We start from the raw sequence: 20,168 nt of genomic DNA, 5'->3' as shown, positions 1-20,168 counted from the left end.
AAAGGTTGTGGAAGAAGGGCTGGCCATTTGGGAGGAATATAAGATGGTTGTCCAAGAATGCAGAGAGGCAAATAGGAAAGCTAAAGCCTCCTTGGAATTAAACCTTGTGAGATAGGGACAACAGGAAAGGCTTCCTTGAATACACAGCAGATAAAACTAACACTAGAGGCAATGTAGGCCCACTGCTGAATGAGTCAGATGCTTTGTGGCAGAAGTTACAAAGAAGGAGGAATTGTTAAACTCCTTTTCCTCTTTGAATACTGCTGGAGGATGTCCTCAGAAGCCCCAGCCCCCTAAGGCAGCTGAGGAAGTCAGGGTAAAGGATGAATTTGCCTTGGTTTGATGAAGACTGGGTTAAGGAGCAGTTAATGAGTCTGGACATCCATAAATCCATGGGTCCTGATGGAATGCATCCACAGATGCTGAGGGAATTGGCAGATGTCATTGCTAGGCCACTCTCCATCATCTTTGGGAAGCCACTGGGAACAGGAGAGGTGCCTGAGGACTAGAGGAAAGCAAATGTCACTCTAGTCTTCAAGAAGGGCGAGAAAGAGGACCCAGGTAACTACAGGCCAGACAGCCTCACCTCCACCCCTGGAAAGGTGATGGAACAACTCATTCTTGATGCTGTCTCCAGCCACATCAAGGACAAGAGGCTTATCAGAAGCAGTCAACATGGCTTTACTAAGGGAACTCATGTCTGATCAGCATGATAGAATTCTATGAGGATGTAAGTGGGTGGATGGATGATGGCAGAGCCGTAAACATAGCTTATCTTGATTACAGTAAGTCATTTGACACTATCTCCCACAGCATCATTGCAGCTCAACTGAAGAAGTGTGGCCTGGATGACTGGGTACAGAAGCTGATCAGGACCTGGTTGAAGGATAGAAGCCAGAGAGATGTGGTCAATGGGATGGAGTCTTGTTGGGACTCTACTTCTAATGGAGTCCCTCATGGGTCAGTACTGGGACCAGTACTATTCAATAGATTTATTTATGACCTGGATTAGGGAATAGAGTATACTATCAGCAAGCTTGCTGATGCCACACTACTGGGAGGAGTGGCTGATAAACCAAAAGGTTGTGCTGTGATTCAGAGGGACCTAGACAGACTGGATAAAGTGGCAGGGAGAAATTTAATGAATTTTAACAAGAGCAAGTGAAACTTTTTCATCTGGGAAAGAACAACTCCGGGTATTAGTATAGGCTGGGGACTGAGCTGTTGGAGAGCTGCACGGGAAAGGGGGGTGGGAGTTCAGGTGGATGGAAGGATGACCATGAGCCAACAATGTGTCCATGTGTCCAAGAAGGCCATAGGCATACTGGGGTGCATTAGAAGGGGTGTGGTTAGTAGGTCAAGAGAGGTTCTCCTCCCCCTTTACTCTGCCCTGGTGAAGCAGCATTTGGAATACTGTGTCCAGCTCTGGGGCCCTCAGTTCCAGAAGGACAGGGAACTGCTTGAAAGAGTCCAGCACAGAGCAACCAAGATGATTAAGGGAGTGGAACATCTCCCTTATGAGTAGAGGCTGAGGGAGCTGGGTCTTCCTTCAGCTTGGAGGAGAATGAGGGGTGACGTCATTGATGTTTATAAATATGTATGGGGTGAGTGCCAGCAGGATGAAATCAAACTTTTGTCAGGGGTGACTGACAATAGGACAAGGGGCAATGTTTATACATGGGAGCATAGGCAGTTCTGTATAAATATCAGGAAGAGTTTTTTCACTCTGAAGGTGACAGGCTATTGGAACAGGCTACCCAAGGAGCTTGTGGAGTTTCATAGAATCATAGAATCATAGAATTGGATGGGTTGGAAGGGACCTCAGAGATCATCGAGTCCAACCCTTGATCCACTACTGCTGCAGTTACCAGACCATGGCACTGAGTGCCACATCCAGTCTCTTTTTAAATATCTCCAGGGATGGAGAATCCACTACTTCCCGGGGCAGCCCATTCCAAAGCTTGATCACCCTCTCAGTAAAGAAATTCTTTCTAATGTCCAACCTAAACCTCCCCAAGCACAACTTAAGGCCATGTCCTCTTGTCTTGCTCTTTCTCTGGAGACATTCAAAACCCACCTGGACACCTACCTGTGTGACCTACTGTAGGTGACCCTGCTCCAGAAGGGGAATTGGACTAGATGATCTTTCAGGGCCCCTTCCAGCCCCTAAAATCCTATGATTCTATGATTCTGTGAACATCCAGACCCTTAGAAAAGATAGATTTAAGAAGTTACTCACAATTGCAAGGATGGAAGTAGAATTTTAAGACACAGTACAAAAATTGCATTAGTAAGAAAAAAATCTATGAAAGATTGATGGTTTGTTGGCAGGTCTTCCTTCTACCATCCCCTGCCTTTGCCTTCTGCTACTTAAGTGGTGTGGCCAGACCCTCTTGCCAGTGCGGGTTGATAAAAAGTTGTTGAGTATCTCAGCCTTTTCACAGATTACTTGTCCTTGCTGCCACTGTCTGTATACTTTGTTCTTACATCCAGTTGTGTTCAGGAGTTCCTTATTCACCCATGGAAGTCTGGTATTCTTGCCTGCTTTCCTTTTTTGGGACTCATTGCTGCTGGGCAATGTATAAAGGGCAGATCTGCAAATCTGGGTTTTCATATCCACAATCCTGACCATTGTGGTTTGAGCCAGGCTTATAATAAAGGATCACATGGATCCTTTCACTCCTCCTCCCCCATTACAGGATGTCAAGGAGGAAATACACCTAAACCAAGACTAAGGGTATGAGGTTCTTACTCACCAGTTACAGTCATGGACAAAATAGACTCAACTTGGAGAAAAAATAATTCATCATTAGTCACATCAAAATAGGGTAAAGAGAAAATACAAACCAGAGCCTAATACTTTCCCCCACCACTACCTTCTTTCCAAGCCCAATTACTTCTGTTCTTGATATCTCTGCCTGCACCCCCCCAGTGTCATGGGAAACAGGGAGTGTAGTCTACAGTCTGGATGTCACAGGTTGTATTCTTGGCAGGAATACTCCTTCCACCTCTGGGATAAAGTTGCATCAGTCTTCCCCTACTCCACCGTGGCGTCCCTCCCATGTGGGAAAGCCCTTCACAAACCCCTCCAACGTGACTTTCTCCTTCTGGGCACAGTTACTTACATGAGTCACCCCTTAGGGACCCCTTCCCTGATACTAGAAACAGTGCTGCATCAACCCAGAACACTGACCTGACAAAATAAAAGATTATTGGAAAAATAACCAATGTTAGCAAAATTATATCCATGACATTATTTTTTCTCAGCATCTTTCACATAACTGACATCTGGTAATGCAGATATCAATAGAAAGGAAAATAACCACTTCTCATTAAACAGAAAAAGAGCTACCGGCAACATGCTGCACTGACCTTGCTGTTGGAGGGTTTCAACGGAGACCAATCAGGTGTAAGGGGGTGGCACCCACCCGGAGCACGAGGGATTTAAAGCGCCTGCTGGGAGCGCCAGCGACCCAGAGCGCGACGAACAGGAGCAGGCAAACAGGAAATTGAAGTGGCAGTTAGCGAGGCAGTTCTCGCAGGCAGAGCGAGCAGGAGGGCACAGATAACAATGGTTTCCAAAAAAGCAAAAACTGTTGCTGTCGAGAAGAAGGGTGTGTCCATACAGATGGCATCCCTTAAGAGGAACAAAAAAATGGACGTAGCTATTCAAGTCTCTGGCTGTGCAGAATGTTTAAGCCTCGTCTTAGCACCGGCGGACAGTGAAAATAAGCTCTGTGTGAGATGCGAGCAGGTCAATGACTTGCTGAGCATGGTGGGAGAGCCTAAGGAGGAGGTGGAGAGACTGAGAAGTATTAGGGACAGCGAAAGGGAAATTGACTGGTGGAGTCACACCCTTTCGACTGCAATAGAAATGCAACAGGAGACGGTGAAGCCCTGCCCCTCCTCCTATCAGGCAACCGATGCAGACCAGGTGGATAGGGGAGAATGGAAACAGGTCCCCCACCGGAAAGGCAAAAGAATTCTCCCCCAACCCCCACCATCCCCCCAGGTGCCCACAGAGAACAGATACGAGGCCCTAGACCCAGAGAATCAAGAGGAGGACAGACAAGAGGACGGACAAGAGGACGATCTGTCCAGAAGGTCTCCCGTTCGCCCCCTGTCTAGCAGTCAGATTAAAACTTCACCCACAAAGAAAAGAAGAAGGGTAGTCGTAGTTGGTGACTCCCTTCTGAGGGGAACTGAGGGCCCTATATGTCGACCTGACCCATCCCACAGAGAGGTCTGCTGCCTTCCTGGCGCCCGGGTGAGGGATATTACTAAGAGACTCCCTCAACTAATTCGACCCTCAGATTATTACCCACTGCTGGTAGTCCAGGCTGGCAGTGACGACATCAATGGAAGAAGTACCAGGGCGATTAAAAAGGACTTCAAGGCCCTGGGTCGATTAGTTGGTGGATCAGGAGCACAGGTGGTGTTCACCTCAGTTCCTGCAGTAGAGCAGATGAATGAGGAGAGGAGCAGGAAAACACATCTCATCAATAGGTGGCTAAGGGATTGGTGCCACCGGAAGAACTTTGGGTTTTTTGACTATGGGATGAATTTCAGCATACCAGGTGGACTGCAACTATCTAACAGGGGAAAAAGGACTCTAGCCCACAAGCTGGTGGGTCTAATAAGGAGGGCTTTAAACTAGGTTCGAAGGGGGAAGGGATTGAAACAAGGTTCTCCGGAAAGGAGCCCAAGGGTGGACAGCGCAAGTTAAGGGACAAACCAGCAGCCCAACTGAAGTGCATGTACACCAATGCACGCAGCATGGGCAACAAACAGGAGGAGCTGGAAGCCACCATGCAGCAGGAAAGATATGATGTAGTCGCTATCACGGAAACGTGGTGGGATGACTCCCATGACTGGAGTGCTGCAACGGGTGGCTACAGGCTCTTCAGAAGGGACAGGCAGGGTAGGAGAGGCGGAGGGGTAGCCCTGTATGTTAGAGAGTCTCTTGACTCCATAGAAATTGAAGTAGGTGATAATAAGGTGGAGTGCCTGTGGATCAGAATTAGAGGGAAGGACAACAAGGCTGATACTGTGATGGGAGTCTGTTACAGAGCACCCAACCAGGAGGATGAGGGTGATGAACTCTTCTACAAGTAGCTGGCACATGTTTCAAAATCGTCGTCCCTTATTCTCGTGGGTGACTTTAACCTGCCGGACATCTGCTGGGAATTCCACACAGCAGAGAGGAGGCAGTCTAGGAGATTCCTAGAGTGTATTGAGGATAATTTCCTGATGCAGCTGGTAAATGAGCCTACCAGGGATGGAGCCCCACTTGACCTACTCTTTACAAACAGAGAGGGGCTGGTGAGGGATGTGGTGGTCGGTGGGCATCTGGGACTTAGTGATCACAAAATAATAGAGTTCTCAATAATCAGGGATACAAGGAGGGTTGTCAATAAAACCTCTACATTAGACTTCCAGAGGGCAGATTTTGGCCTGTTCAGAAGACTAGTCCAGAGCATACCCTGGGAAACAGCCCTTGAAAACAAAGGGGTCAAGGAGGGATGGACATTCTTCAAAGAGCAAGTTTTGAAAGCTCAGGAGCAGGCTGTCCCGGTGTGCCGAAAGGCGAGCCGGCGGGGAAGATGACCACTCTGGCTCAACAGAGAGACTTCGAAGGAAATTAGGATTAAGAAGAGGGTCTACCGGTTATGGAAAAAAGGGTTATCTACTCAAGAGGAATTCAGGAATACAGTTAAGTTATGTAGGAAAAAAATTAGAGACACAAAGGCACAACTTGAACTAAATCTTGCCACCTCTGTGAAGGATAACAAGAAGTCCTTCTACAGATACATCAGTGGCAAAAGGAGGGGCAAGGAAAACATTCATTCTTGAATGGACATGGATGGGAATGTAATTGTCAAAGATGAAGAAAAGGTTGAGGTATTTAACATCTTCTTTGCTTCAGTTTTTAACAGTAAAAAGGGCTATCCTGAGGACAGCTGGCTTCTGGAGCCTATAGGAGACAAGAATCTAAACACCCCCCCCTGCAATCCAGAAGGAAACTGTCAGTGATCTACTGAGATGCTTGGATCCCCACAAGTCTATGGGACCAGATGAACTCCATCCAAGGGTGATGAGAGAGTTGGCAGAAGAGCTCACCAAGCCTCTCTCTATCATCTACCAGAAGTCCTGGCTCACTGGGGACATCCCTGATGACTGGAAGTTGGCCAATGTCACGCCAATCCACAAGAAGGGCCGGAAGGAAACTACAGGCCTGTCAGCCTGACCTCAGTGCCTGGCAGGGTTATGGAACAGATCATCCTGGGGGCAATCACACAGCACCTGCAGGATGGACAGGGGATCAGACCCAGCCAGCACAGGTTTAGGAAGGGCAGGTCCTGTCTGACCAACCTGATCTCCCTTTATGATCAGGTGATCCGCCTGGTGGATGAGGGGAAGGCTGTGGATGTGGTCTATCTGGACTTCAGCAAGGCCTTCGACACCGTCTCCCACAGCATCCTCCTGAGAAAGCTGGCTGCCCACAGCTTGTACAAGCGTACTCTGCACTGGGTTAAGAATTGGCTGGAGGGCCGGGCCCAGAGAGTGGTACTGAATGGAGCTGCTTCCAGTTGGCGGCCGGTCACCAGCGGTGTCCCCCAGGGATCAGTGCTGGGCCCAGTCCTGTTCAATATCTTCATTGATGACTTGGATGAGGGGATTGAGTCCATCATCAGCAAGTTTGCTGATGACACCAAGCTGGGGAGAAGTGTTGATCAGCTGGAAGGCAGAAGGATTCTGCAGAGGGACCTGGACAGACTGGAGAGATGGGCTGACTCCAATGAGATGAGCTTCAACAAGGCCAAGTGCCGGGTCCTGCACTTTGGCCACAACAACCCCATGCAGCGCTACAGACTGGGGACAGAGTGGTTGGAGAGCAGCCAGGCAGAAAGGGACCTGGGAGTCTGGATTGACAGGAAGCTGAACATGAGCCAGCAGTGTGCCCAGGTGGCCAAGAAGGCCAATGGCATCCTGGCCTGTATCAGAAACAGCGTCACCAGTAGGTCCAAGGAGGTGATTCTGCCCCTATACTCAGCCCTGGTAAGGCCACACCTCGAGTACTGTGTCCAGTTCTGGGCCCCTCAGTTCAAGAAGGATATTGAGGTCCTCGAACAGGTCCAAAGGAGGGCAGCCAAGCTGGTGAAGGGACTCGAACACAGATCCTATGAGGAGAGGCTGAGGGAGCTGGGGATGTTCAGCCTGAAGAAGAGGAGGCTCAGGGGAGACCTCATTGCTCTCTACAGCTACCTGAAAGGAGGATGGAGCCAGGCGGGGGTTGGTCTCTTTTCCCAGGCAACTCTCAGTAAGACAAGAGGGCATGGTCTTAAATTGTGCTGGGGGAAGTTCAGATTGGATATTAGAAAGAATTTTTTCACGGAAAGGGTGATCAGACATTGGAACGGGCTGCCTGGGGAGGTGGTGGACTCTTCGTCCCTGGAGACATTTAAAAAGCGACTCGATATGGCACTCAGTGCCATAGTCTAGTGACTGTGGCGGTAGTTGATCAAGGGTTGGACTCGATGATCTTTGAGGTCCCTTCCAACCCAGCCTATTCTATGATTCTATGATTCTATGAAACTTAACAGAACTGGAAAAGCTTTCAAATGTCCATGCAAATTTAGATAGACTCAGTTTTCAACCAGATATTTACCAGACCCCTGCCAAAACTCATAAATAACTCTAAGATTTCAGTTTTGCATGACGGATTTAAAAAATAAAGGATCAATGGCCATATGAAGTCTATCTTGCTGGAGTCATGAATACAGCAGGATTGTATATTTGGTCAAATAAGATTTGTGTTAAATATCAAAATAAGATGGTGCAAAAAACAGGTGTCTGGCAACTTGATAAGAAACTTTAGCAGGAGAAATCTTAGATTAAGAAGGCTGCCATCAAATTTTAACTTAGTCACTTCATTTTATTACCCTTGCAGGACAACAATTATGTTCATTTAAGGTCTTATAAAACCTGTTATTGGTATCATCCTATTTCTAGCATTTTTGAATTCTATTAGATCCTTTTTAGCAAAAGAATATACAATATTCAAGATGTGGATACACCATAGTTATAGTGAGTGTTGGAATAAAGTTCATCAACTGCCATACAAAATGATGGCACAGAAGTAGGCTTTTTTTACATATGTATGACATATTTGAAAAGACAGATGAGTGATGTATGATAAGGTTATAAATTATTTTCGACATTCTGAGAAAATGTGGCTTTAAGAAAAACATCCAAAACAAGTGAGAAGCAGTCATGACAAAGCAAAACTAGTTTATAAAAAATGGAAATTGATCAGTTTCATAGAAAACATGTGCACATAATTGATTTTTGTTTTTTATAATTTGTCAGAAATTACTGATTTCAAAACCAAGCCATAGAGGAGAAATACATAATTCATTTAATTAAATTTCTGAACAGTATTAACACAATTGCTAGGAGTTTCATCTGAGATTCAGAGTCAGATGCAATGTCCTAGATTCAAGCTTTATATAGCTGACCCTGGGTAGAAGTCTGGACACACCTTTTGCTGGAATATCCTCAAGCTTGGAACTAGCATAAAAAGCTGGTTATTCTGACTGCATTTTTCAGCACACACCACGAACATATTTACCTTTCAGACTGATTGATAGATCTCAACAGCTTTGGGGGCTTTCTTCAGACTTTATCTATTCTAGCTGCCTTTGAGTCTGTGCCATATGACTGACACTGACAGGGAATCTATAGAGTGCCAAGGCCACCAACTATGGGCAGAGAGTGAGCTGGATTCAGGCTGTCAGTAAAAGAATTATGCAAGTTCACGTCAAGCTTCACAATCATTTTGGTCTTCTTTTTAGTCAGATAAGCACAGGTGTAACAATTCAGATGAGACATTCCATTTCTCACTTTGGAGGTTCGTACTCTGTTGATCAATAGCTGTACCAAACTCACTACTGTTTTAGAAAATCACAATTTGCTTTTCCTTGGCAGGCTTCATACACCACTGAGGACAGTGAAATTCACTAGAAAAGCTTCTATATATATATGGAGTTAATTTCATATTTTTCTAAGTCTTGTTCATCTACTGGTAAAAAACACAAAAGCCAGGAGATATATATTTAGTATAATTTTCCTTTAAAAAATAAACATGCAAAAAATACATCATCTTTTAAAAAGCCAAGACTCTCTTTTTTTACTACTTCTATTCTTTCTGTGAAATATATCATTTTCTTGTATCAAATGAAATGTAATTTCTCTGAAGATACAATTTTCTTGTATCCACCTGAGAGTTTCTAATGTCAGTTACAGTAGTAAGACAGAAAGAGTGTATTAATTTAAAACACAGAGTACTATTTGTTTTAGAAAAAATCTTGAGCTGCATACTCATCATAATGAAGATAAAAAAGAACATAAGTAATGTGCTGACACACTAGCTATGCTGGTATTACTTTGCCTCACTTGTTTCTACCATTAAAAGGTTTGCTGGTTTTAGCCAGTACAGAACCAATTTTCTTTTTAGGACTTGTACTCTTCATCTAAGTCTCTTCTGAATAATCGCACTTTCTGAAATTAACAACTCTGACCCATCAGACAAGCACTGCTGCTATTGGTCTTTAGGAGACAAGCTCTGCCACTACAGCTAAATAGCAGGTGAGTATTGATACTACTGTTACAGCCACTGTAGCTCCTGTAACAGGCACAGCCAGAGCTGCTGCTATTCTAATTCAAGAAGTGAGCCCTGATGCTATTGCTGCAGCTGCTATGGCCACTCCTACTCAGTCCACATTGGTACTAGTCAACCCTGTGACTAAGAGCAAAGAAATGAAGAAGTCTCTTGCCAGTGTTTGCCCTCTGTTGTCCAAAATCTTTACTGAAGAAGGATCAAGGTCAGGGAGCAAATACTTCTAACAAGGATGAAAAACGTGGTCCTTCTCAAGAAGACAATGTACAGAGTCCTTTTCCAGTAGGTAATGGGAGGGATTCTTCTTTAATAGATCAGGGAGTGAATTATAAGGGACTGCATGGAGGAAACATTGTAATACCTCCACCAGATCCTCTTAAGTTCCTCTGCAAGGAGCCAAGTCACCTTTGCAAATTCCTGAACAAATTCTCATTAGAACTTCCAAAGGGACTGATGGAGTGAAAGGAGACAGTGATAAGGGCCTGCATAAGGCTTAGGTCCTGCATAGAGATAAAGATTTGGGAGAAAAGTGGGCAAAGGTCTGCTCAAGTTGTTCAATCTGATATGTCTCAACCATGCTTACTAAGCGAAACAGGCTTATAAAATGAGGGGCTTCATTGACGGGTTTCAGGAGTTTTATTGATACCAACCCTTGCCCATTAGCTGGCCCAGTGCTTAATCCAGGACTGGTGATTTTCGATTATTTACCTCTTTTAACTTTTCTTCTACTACTCTTTTGCTTTATCTTTATCTTTCTCTTTCCTAAAATTATTAAGTAACCACAACTTTTTCCCCAATTATGCAACATTAACATCGTGTATTGCTTTTTATTTTTTCTGCTATATAAAGAATCAGCCTTTGAGGTTTCACAGCCTTAACATATATAATAGTCGAAGTATTTGGTTTTGTGCTTTCTTTCTTTCATATATATATATATGAAACCTATGATTTCTCTTCTTCCATTTCCGTTTACCTAGCAGTTCCCTGTTTAATTAGTCTCCTAGTTCCCTTTCTTGATTTTCTTCCCATTGGGATGCACCAGTTCTCAGCTCAGAAGAAGTGGTCCTTGAATATTAACAATCCATCTTGGGCTCCTTTACATTCTACTACTCTGTCCCACAGGATTTCTCCAACAATTGATTGAAGAGGGCAAAGTTGACCATTCTGAAGTTCAGGGGGTTTATTCTACTTGGAATCGTGTTTCTACCACATAAGATCCTGAATTCCACCATCTCATGATCATTGTACACAAGGTTGCCCTCAACCTTCACTGCTTCAAGCAGACCCCCCCCTTGTTGGTCATGACAAGATCCAGCAGTGCTCCACTCCTATTTGGTTCCCCCACCAATTTTATTAAGAAGTTATCATCAATTTACTGTAGGAATCTCCTGGACTGTGAATGGCTGGCTGAGTAAATCCTTCCAGCAAATATCTTGGTATTTAAATTCTCCCATGAGAACGAGGGCCTGTGATCACAAGGCTGCTATCAGCTGCCTGTAAAGGCCTCATCAACTTCCTCATCAGGGAAAGGACTGAGGAAGACCCTCCAGTTGATTCATGAAGTTCGGTAAGGATCCCCTTGTTTAATAAACTTCTTCTCAGAGAGGTATCTGGGTGCAGCTGGGACTTTGTCCTAGACTTGATCAATAGTGTAGATCTAATAAACTGTAAGGAAAGCCTCCCATTGAGTCACCAAATTCAAAGTGCACACTCTTCCTTTCTAAACTTCTCAGAAGGATGACTCGATGTGGCTGGATCCAATTCTGTCCCAGACTGTCAATGGTTTAATACTAAGGTATAGGAATTTCAGTGTAATGCTTTAATATGTAAGTATGGGTCTCATGTGGTTTGAAATAGCAGTAAATTAAAGTTGAGTTACACTATTAGTGAATCACAAAATTGGATAATATGCTTTTCTAGCAATACTTAGCCAATAATCAACATGTGTTTTAATCACTATAGGGGTTCAATTTGAAATGTGACAAAGTTTCTCAACTAAATTGCACACACATACACAGTAAAAGATTTGAAATTTAACCTATGTAATACATTAAATTTTGGTACCTAAAATCTTTGAAGTACATGAAAAGAAGTTGCAAATATATTTTCAGTTAACCCACAGGATCAGCTTATAATAAAATAATACAATTTGACATTTTCACAGTATATATTTGTGAGGTCCCATTTAGCAGAATTATCTTTGCCTCAAACAAAGGTTCGCAAGTGGAATGTTGAACATAGAATCCTGATAAGCACAGTGACTGAAAAAGTTAGGTGAGGGCTCTCACCCAGATGAAGCCATCAGTGAGCTGACACCCCTGGCTAACTCACCAATGACCATCTAACAACCCTTGGGCTACATAAGAGCCAGTCCAGGAAATAGCCCTGGTCATTACAATGAAGGAAAAAGAAGCAACATTCCCAGAGGTTGTCTTCCATGAGAGTGGTGGGGAACTCTGAGGTATGTAAGAATGGTGATGCATTTATTCATGGCTGCATAGGACTGGACAGCTGCCCTGACTAGGATCAGACTGCCACTCCAGGTAGAAAGATAGTCAGTATGCTGCAGGATCCTCTGATGGTGATACTCTAACATCCCTCTCTCCCTGTTTCAGCAGACTTGTCAAATCTTTACCTGGTCACTTCATATTGCTGTCCACCAGATAAACTTTCTATTTGTACCTGACAATTCATGGTTGGACTTTGTTCTTGGAGGATCCAAATATTAAGTTACATCACCACAGGGTGGGTCATAACAACATGAGAAGTAGCCAGCTACTTTCTAAACAGACGGACTGACCTCCTTCATAACACATGGGGTGAAAACTTGGTGTGATCCCAGAGTGCTCCAAGGGGCCTTCCTTTTATGACTGACGTCTATAGTGTTTCAAGATAATTGACTTTGGGCAGTATTTTTCCATGATGGCCATAACTGAGTTAGGTAATTTTTGACAAAGTTCAGAGTGGCTGTGTGACCTGAGCAGGAGGGGTCTCTGGCACCTTTCCCAGGCAACAGGAGTTCCAGGTAGAGGTGGAGAGTGCTTAAAAGCCCCAAATAGCTGCATGTGCTCTAGGACTAGGAGGTACCCAATTATCTGAACTCCCTGCCCCAGAAAGCAACGTCAGAATGTACCAGATTGTCTCAGCCTACTTCATGTGCTATTGAAACATGAACAATGTTGGATCCACTGTCCTTGTAACTTAAGTGTCATGTTGCAATGTGACTCAGTAAGGGGTGGGGGACGGTGGTCTTGCACCGCCACAACTATTTTTCAAGAAAAAGCAAATAAAAAGGAAAATTTTCTCTAATAACCAGAAAATTAAGTCTGCAGAGACTAATGTAGATAATAAGCTCCCCAAAATGTTACCTTCCTCGCAAGTATAGTTGACTGCAAAAGTTAGATTTGTTTTAAAAGCACTCACATTGGGGAAGACCTTAAAGATGCTATACAAGATGTTAGAGATTCTTTTGCTTCCGATTTCTAACCTTGAGATTTGTCTAAAAAGGAGGCACGGGGACAGTTAAGTAGGAAAAAAAATGATAATTTTTGTGCATATTTATTATGGTTTTCTTCCTACTTTTCATTTTCTGCTATGCAGATAATGAAAGCATCTGTGGCCTTTTTATTCTAATTTTTAATCTTTTTTAAGAATTAAGACCAGAATACTTAGTCTGTAACTAAAAACTGAAGTCAAGATTAAAAAGAATGCAAAAAAAGACAAAAGTTGCATGTTAATTTCAGTTTTGTTTCTGCAAAGAGTCAAAGAGGGTAGAGAGAAATGATTCATGGAGAGGAGGCTTTTTGTTGCATGAATTTTATTTGTAATTTATTTACAGAAAGTTTATTAATGCTAAGACAAATACTGTGTTCATAGCTCTATTAAAATGTAAATTTCATTATAGAAAATAACTGATTTTTTTCTTAGGCTGCCTTTATAAAGACTCTCAATAAAAGTAAAAGCCAGTCTTTATTCATCAATCATAACAGACACTTTGGGCTATAAATAGCACACTAGATTTTCGGTACAATAATTCACAAATATTTTTTCTATTAGCTATTTCACTTGTATAAATTTTTCCTAGTCTCATTTTCAGTTTCAGGACTGGGACAAATATTTGTTAATTATTTTACTGAAATTCTATTAGCCTAACTACTTTCGTAAAACACTGGGGTACTGAGATTTGATTCTATAATACATATAATGTCAAATAATACTCTCTTTCAATGACAGTTCTATTTGCAGATAGTAAGCACTGAAATCTCACTGGCTTTTTATGGTCCCTACATTTCTAAAGAAGTTGAATTGGCTGTTAACCCAGTGTCTTCTTCATAAATCCTCAGCTATATTATTTCAATAAACCAATGGATGTATTGTATATCCTTATATATAAGCCTCTAGAAGCATGGGATTTTCATGACAGATGTCCAAGTAAAATGCTAGGTAGGACCTAGAGTTTGTTTTGGCTTGTTTAATTTCATTGAGTTGGGTGGGAGTGTTTGATCTGCTTGAGTGTAGGAAGGCTCTGCAAAGGCATATAGATAGGTTGGACCAGTGGTCCAAGGTCAGTGCAGTGAATTTAACATGGACAAGTACCAGGTCCTGCACTTTGGTCACAACAATCCCATGCAATGTTACAGACTAGGGTAGGAGTGGCTGGAAAGCTACCAAGCAGGAAGTGACCTGAGGGAGTTGGTTGACCTCTGGATGAATATGAGCCAACAGTTCCCAGGTGGACAAGAAGGTCAACAGCATCCTGGCTTTTATAAGGAACAATGTAGCCAGCAGGAGAATGGAAGTGATCATGCACCAGTACTTAGCATTGGTAAAGATGTACCTCAGGTCCTGTGTCCAGTTCTGGGACCCTCGCTGCAAGGACAAAGGTGCTGGAGAGAGTTCAGAGAGGGCAACCAAGCTAGTGAAGGGTCTGGAGAACAAGCCCCGTGAGGAGAAGCTGAGGGAATTGGGGATGTTTAATTAGGAGAAGCGAAGGCTGAGAGGAGACCTTATTGCTCTCTACACCTACCAGAAAGGAGGTTGTAGGGAGGTAGGTGTTGGCCTTTAGTGTGAGGTGAATAATAATGGGACCAGAGGAAAGAGCCTGAAGATGTACTGGGGACAGTTTAGATTAGATCTGAGGAAGAATTTAGAATAGATCTGAGTAGTCAGGCATTGGAACAGACTGCCTAGAGACGTGGTGGATTCACCATCCCCGGAGGTTATCAAAAAACATGCAGATGAAGCACGTTGGAATGTGCTTTAGTGGGTGCCTAGAGGTATTGATACATTTATTTTATTTGGGATGGATGCTGACCGTTGGGCATGATGATCTCACAGGTTTTTTCCAGCTGTGAAGATTCTGTGATTCTGTGAATCTAGGATGAGGAGGAAACAAATTAAGAAAACAAAGACTGGACAAACAAGCATGTGGAGGGTAATTTTTTTTCATTATAGGGTTTTTCACAATGAATTGTCTTATTGCAAACTATTCTCCAGTGAGTTAAAGATGTTTAAATGCCCAACATTAAAACAATAAAAATTGCTAATTAAAAGAAAGAAAAGTAGCCTAGAAAGTTAATCTCAGAACTTTAATTTTTAAAATTTTTATTTCTTCAGGGCAGAACACTTTTAATACTGAATTTTAAGTATGTGCACCATTTTTCAAATGTAATATGTGCTAACTTTATCCACTTAATCTAACAGTGGAGAAATTATTCTATCCTGGATATAGACCTGGGTATGGACCAAGTGATGGCTACGGCTTAGTAATATTCCCAGAGGAAAACATGTCTCTAAGCACAAGTTATTCTTAATATTTACAATAATGTAATCGTGTTCCAGGACTGGAAAGCTATTGAAAACTTGAGGAAAGTTTCCACTGTAAGTTTGGGAATACAAATTTCAAAAATGTGGAATCTTTCAGTTGTAGTGCACCAGGAATACTAACTACTCCAGAGAAATGTCCTAATCAATAAGCTACTGTTCGTTAGATGATTTTACTCTCTGACATGACCTTACATCCTGGAAACTGAGAAATCTTTCCTATAGACTATTTATAACCCAGAACTCACTCCTGAAAATCCTGTGTTCATGAATCAGCATTTTCTACTGAATCCATCTCCTTTTAGAAAATCTTGACCACATTGAATGCTGAGGCTCAATGTATTCTGTCATTTTTAAAACAAACTTGCAGCACAAGGGTTGCTATTCCATTTGGTGCTGTTTAATGCATTTTATAAGCTCTAGACTAGAATCTGACTGCTGAGTAAGTACATGAAGGGAGGCACAGGTTAACTCTTCATTTTATCTCTGCTGCATTTGAAAGAGGAATACATGTATAGCTATATTTAAAGCAAATATATATTTTATGGTTTTATTGCTTGGATTTTTTGTGTAAATAGTTGGTTGGATGTAAATAATTAATACATACATACATAAGTATGAAAAAATAATTTTACAAATTCAAATTGAAGCTGAGTGAGTATCATTCAGTCATCTGCATTCCTATGTATTCCTGCATAGAGCACGAAGACTTGTATTTCTTCCTCATGTAGTTGATAAAAATAAAATCATGCCCTGAAAGAATTAGTTTTCCCCTAATACTATTTTTCCAATACTTCTTTCTTCTTTCTTACTTTCTCTTTCTTTTGCTTTGTCCTTCTCACCTTTAACTCATACTAAATAGTCTACTGGCTACTGAAAGTCATTTGTCAACCAAGACTCTGAAATGGCTTTATAACATATCTAAGTTACTGCTGCAGTCCTGAAATGCTTAAGATTGATTCAAATGAAACTTTTACTTCTAACCATCAAAGGAAAAAGAAGCAAACAGAAGTAACTTGCAAAGATTAGGTCACATCATTGACAGATAATTTTCTGCATGCATAGCAGATGTAAAATTAAGCAGATACTCACAGAAAGGGTGAGGAATTTAAAGACACAAAGAACTGTAACACTCACCATTTTTGCACACAATTATGTTCACACAATTATCCCACAATTATGGGATATCCATCTATTAGTGGTGTTAATCCAGAGATAAATATTTTCTCTGTGCTCCTCACTCATTCTGCAAAGACTCTTCAAAAAAAAAAAACAAAAAAAAAACATTTTTCCTACAGTCTCAGCATTTCTTTGCTTTTATGACAATAGCATATATATTTTTTAATTTTCTTCTCTCAGTGCACAGGCGTTCTAGCTTGATGGCTCAGGACATTTATGGTTTGTACTTTCTAATGCCTACTACAAACCAAGCTGTATGAGCTATGGCAGTAGAAGTTCTCATGCTGAATTATAAAACTGGAAAAGCAAAAAAGTGCAATTGCAATATATCAAAATATATTAATATATAATATATATACTGTAATTAGATGCTCTTTTCTATAAAGTATCTTCTTAGTTAAGATGTAGCTGGCTCTGGAAATTATAACTTGCTATGGCAAAGGAATTACAGTGTTAGTGTGCTATCATGTATTTCTTTAGCTGGCTATTTTAATCTTATGAAATACATGATCCTAAGTGTCTTATTTCTGAGATGAATATTTGTCACAATGACAGACCAATAAATTATGTTAAAAAGTAATCTAGACATAAAGTGAAAACTGTAAAGTAAAACTTGAAAATGTAAATCAATGAAAAGTAAAGTCATGAAACCAGACTCATGTGGATTTGAGATTTTGGCTGTGGGCTATCTCTATGATACAATGTTTCATCAAGCTGGTGGACATAACAGAAAATTATAAACACCAGTAATTTTAAATATAGTAAAACCAATGTTCCATAAAATCCACAGTATCTTCAGTTGTAGTATCTACTAAGTCATGCTGGCGATGTGTCTCTGGCTGCACCTAAATGCTATTTAGAAAGCTAATTGATATCTTCAGTACAATCACACAATCACATAACCAACTGGCTTAAGCATAAATATTGCTTATCTTCTGTGCATGAACTTACTGCATACTCAAGTGTATTCAGTAATGAAACATTGAACGGGAATACATGAAAATTAATCTTGATTTTCTCATCTTTTCTTGCACTCAGTTGCTGTTATTTCAAAAGTTAATTTCTTAGTCTGCACCACTTCAAAATAAATACTTGTCATTCAATATTTATTTTGCCACATATTAGTTTTTTCTTTTTTTTTCTTTTCTAAGTAATAATTTGCAGCATATAGAATCCGAACAGTACTGTGCAGGTTTAAGAAAAAGAACCATGAGTTTTTACAGGCTCCGGAAGCCATAGTTTTGAAGAATGATTTTATTTCATTTCATACAGCTACACTGACAATGCTTTTGACACTCTGATATAAATGACAGAAGGAAATTTTAATCCTGTTAGTCTTAGACTAGGACACAAGGACACGGTCAATTCACTCTGGCCTTGAACCCATTCTAAGCCAGGTTTGGAAATAAGTTTTGAACTCAGGAATTAGGAACACAAATGCTGTTATGGAGCCAGTGGTTAGAAAAATTGAAAACAAACATACAAACAGAAACCCCACAACAAACCAGGATACTCTAAATTGCCAGGTAAGACGACAACTTGATAATATTCCTATTTGGTGTTTATCCATGGTGGCAGTAAGCCCTGTAGGTGGATCATTGGTACTTGGCTCCAGTTGAGACAAATGAAACACTGGGTCTTTTGAATGTTTGTTGGCAGCTATAGTCTTTTTAAAGATCTGAAACCAACTATGTATTGATCTGTCACTTTTTTTTTTGGCTGCCATATTAATTCTTAAACCCCATGTCAAACCTGAAATTTTTTTCCCAAGGTCATTGACATATGCTTCTTCAACAGTAAGACATTCTAGACTTTGTGATGGTTTTAATTAGTTTGATAAGTACTAATCCCTGGGAGGCCTCAGAAAAAGATGGAGCTATAAATAGAAATATAGCTTGAAAATGAGGGTTTCCTGTAAACAGAGGTGATCGGAGGTTCGTGCACATTTTGTGCATTCAGAGAGGCTCCTCCAGTCTACACTGTAATATTTTGAAAGAACAAAAGACACTTATCATTTTTTTTTTAAATGCATGCTTGTCTGTAGAAGTGGGGTAAGCAGATGGGAATCAGCTCAATGAAACAGACTTCATTAGACGCTGCCTGCAGCATGAGATGAAATGTAGTACTCTGTGAGAAAGGCCATACAAGTGGAAGCTTTCTGTTGGGAACAGTTAATTTATTTGCTAGTGGAAAGAAATTGTCATAAAGCACCTTCATTTAGATACAGCTGTAGATAGTGTGTCGTAATCTCATATCAGGTTTTAGTTTTAAACAACACATTTCCTGAATTAAATGGTATTAAGTCTTATGCAGCATTTTGGAATGTAATGTATTTTAGAAAAAAAAGTTTGCATTTATTTAAGAAGAAATTGAGAAATACAATATGAATCCTTGATTTTAATAGTAGTTTTATTATGGGGATAATAAAACTGTTAATCTGTAAAGTATTTCTATGAGTTATGCTATTATTAAGCCAAAAGAGGACAGCTAAATAGAGTGGTTTTGAGCAGTGTTTTAACATGTACAGTTTTTTAAATATAGTTCTGTGAGTGAGAAAGACCACTCTCTGTTATAAACTGGAAAGTTAAATCTTAACTATGAAACAGCTTCAAAAAGTGCCTTCACATCACCACTTAGTGGCAGATTTTTTTTCCCTGAAATAAATGAAAAAAGTTTGCTTTGATTCGCTCTTTCATTCACACATGCACACACACACACAAAAACCAACAAAAAACCCCAACAAACAAACAAACAAACAAAAAAACCCAGAAAATATAATATTTGAAGTGCTTTTTTACTTTTGAACATTAGCCAATCAGTAATTCATGAATTTTCAAGATAAATTTCAAGAAATGTAAAAAAGTGCAAACTTAAAGAACTGCAGATTTATTTCTGTATTTTACTTCAGTTTGCCACCCACACCCAACTATTTTTCTTAGGCTTGCAAACCAAAAAAACTACTCTTTTTGGTGGGTTGCTCATTATTCACTGTAAAATGTCTTTGTTAGTCAGTCTTCCTAGATAATCCACAAATATACTGATCATTTGTCTGTTGTATCATAAAAATACATACACAAGAATACCAGAATAGTTCTATCTTGAAAGTTGAAAGACTAAAAGCATATCTGAAAATATCTTACGCTATTCTGAGGTATTTCAGGCTGATAGTGTATCTGGATATTTCTGTGTGTGCCCCCCCACTGAAAGAGAGGTGAAGCATTGGAACAGGTTACCTGGGGAGGTGGGAAGGTTTCCCAGTTGGTGGTGGAGTCTCCATCCCTTGGAATATTAGAAAAAAAAGTGTATATTTCACACGTTGGGAGATGATTTAGCGGTTAAATTGGTGTAGGACTCATGGTTGGACTTGGTGATCTTGAAGATCTTTTCTAACTGTGATGATTAACAAACCAATCTAATTAATTGATTTAGTGAATACATCTCAAGCTGATACTGTACTGCTTTTGTACTGGTGATGAAATGGTAGTAC

The sequence above is a fragment of the Calypte anna genome, chromosome Z, assembly GCF_003957555.1.
Source record: "Calypte anna isolate BGI_N300 chromosome Z, bCalAnn1_v1.p, whole genome shotgun sequence".
Lineage (NCBI taxonomy): Eukaryota > Metazoa > Chordata > Aves > Apodiformes > Trochilidae > Calypte > Calypte anna.
This window is presented reverse-complemented; position numbering follows the sequence as displayed.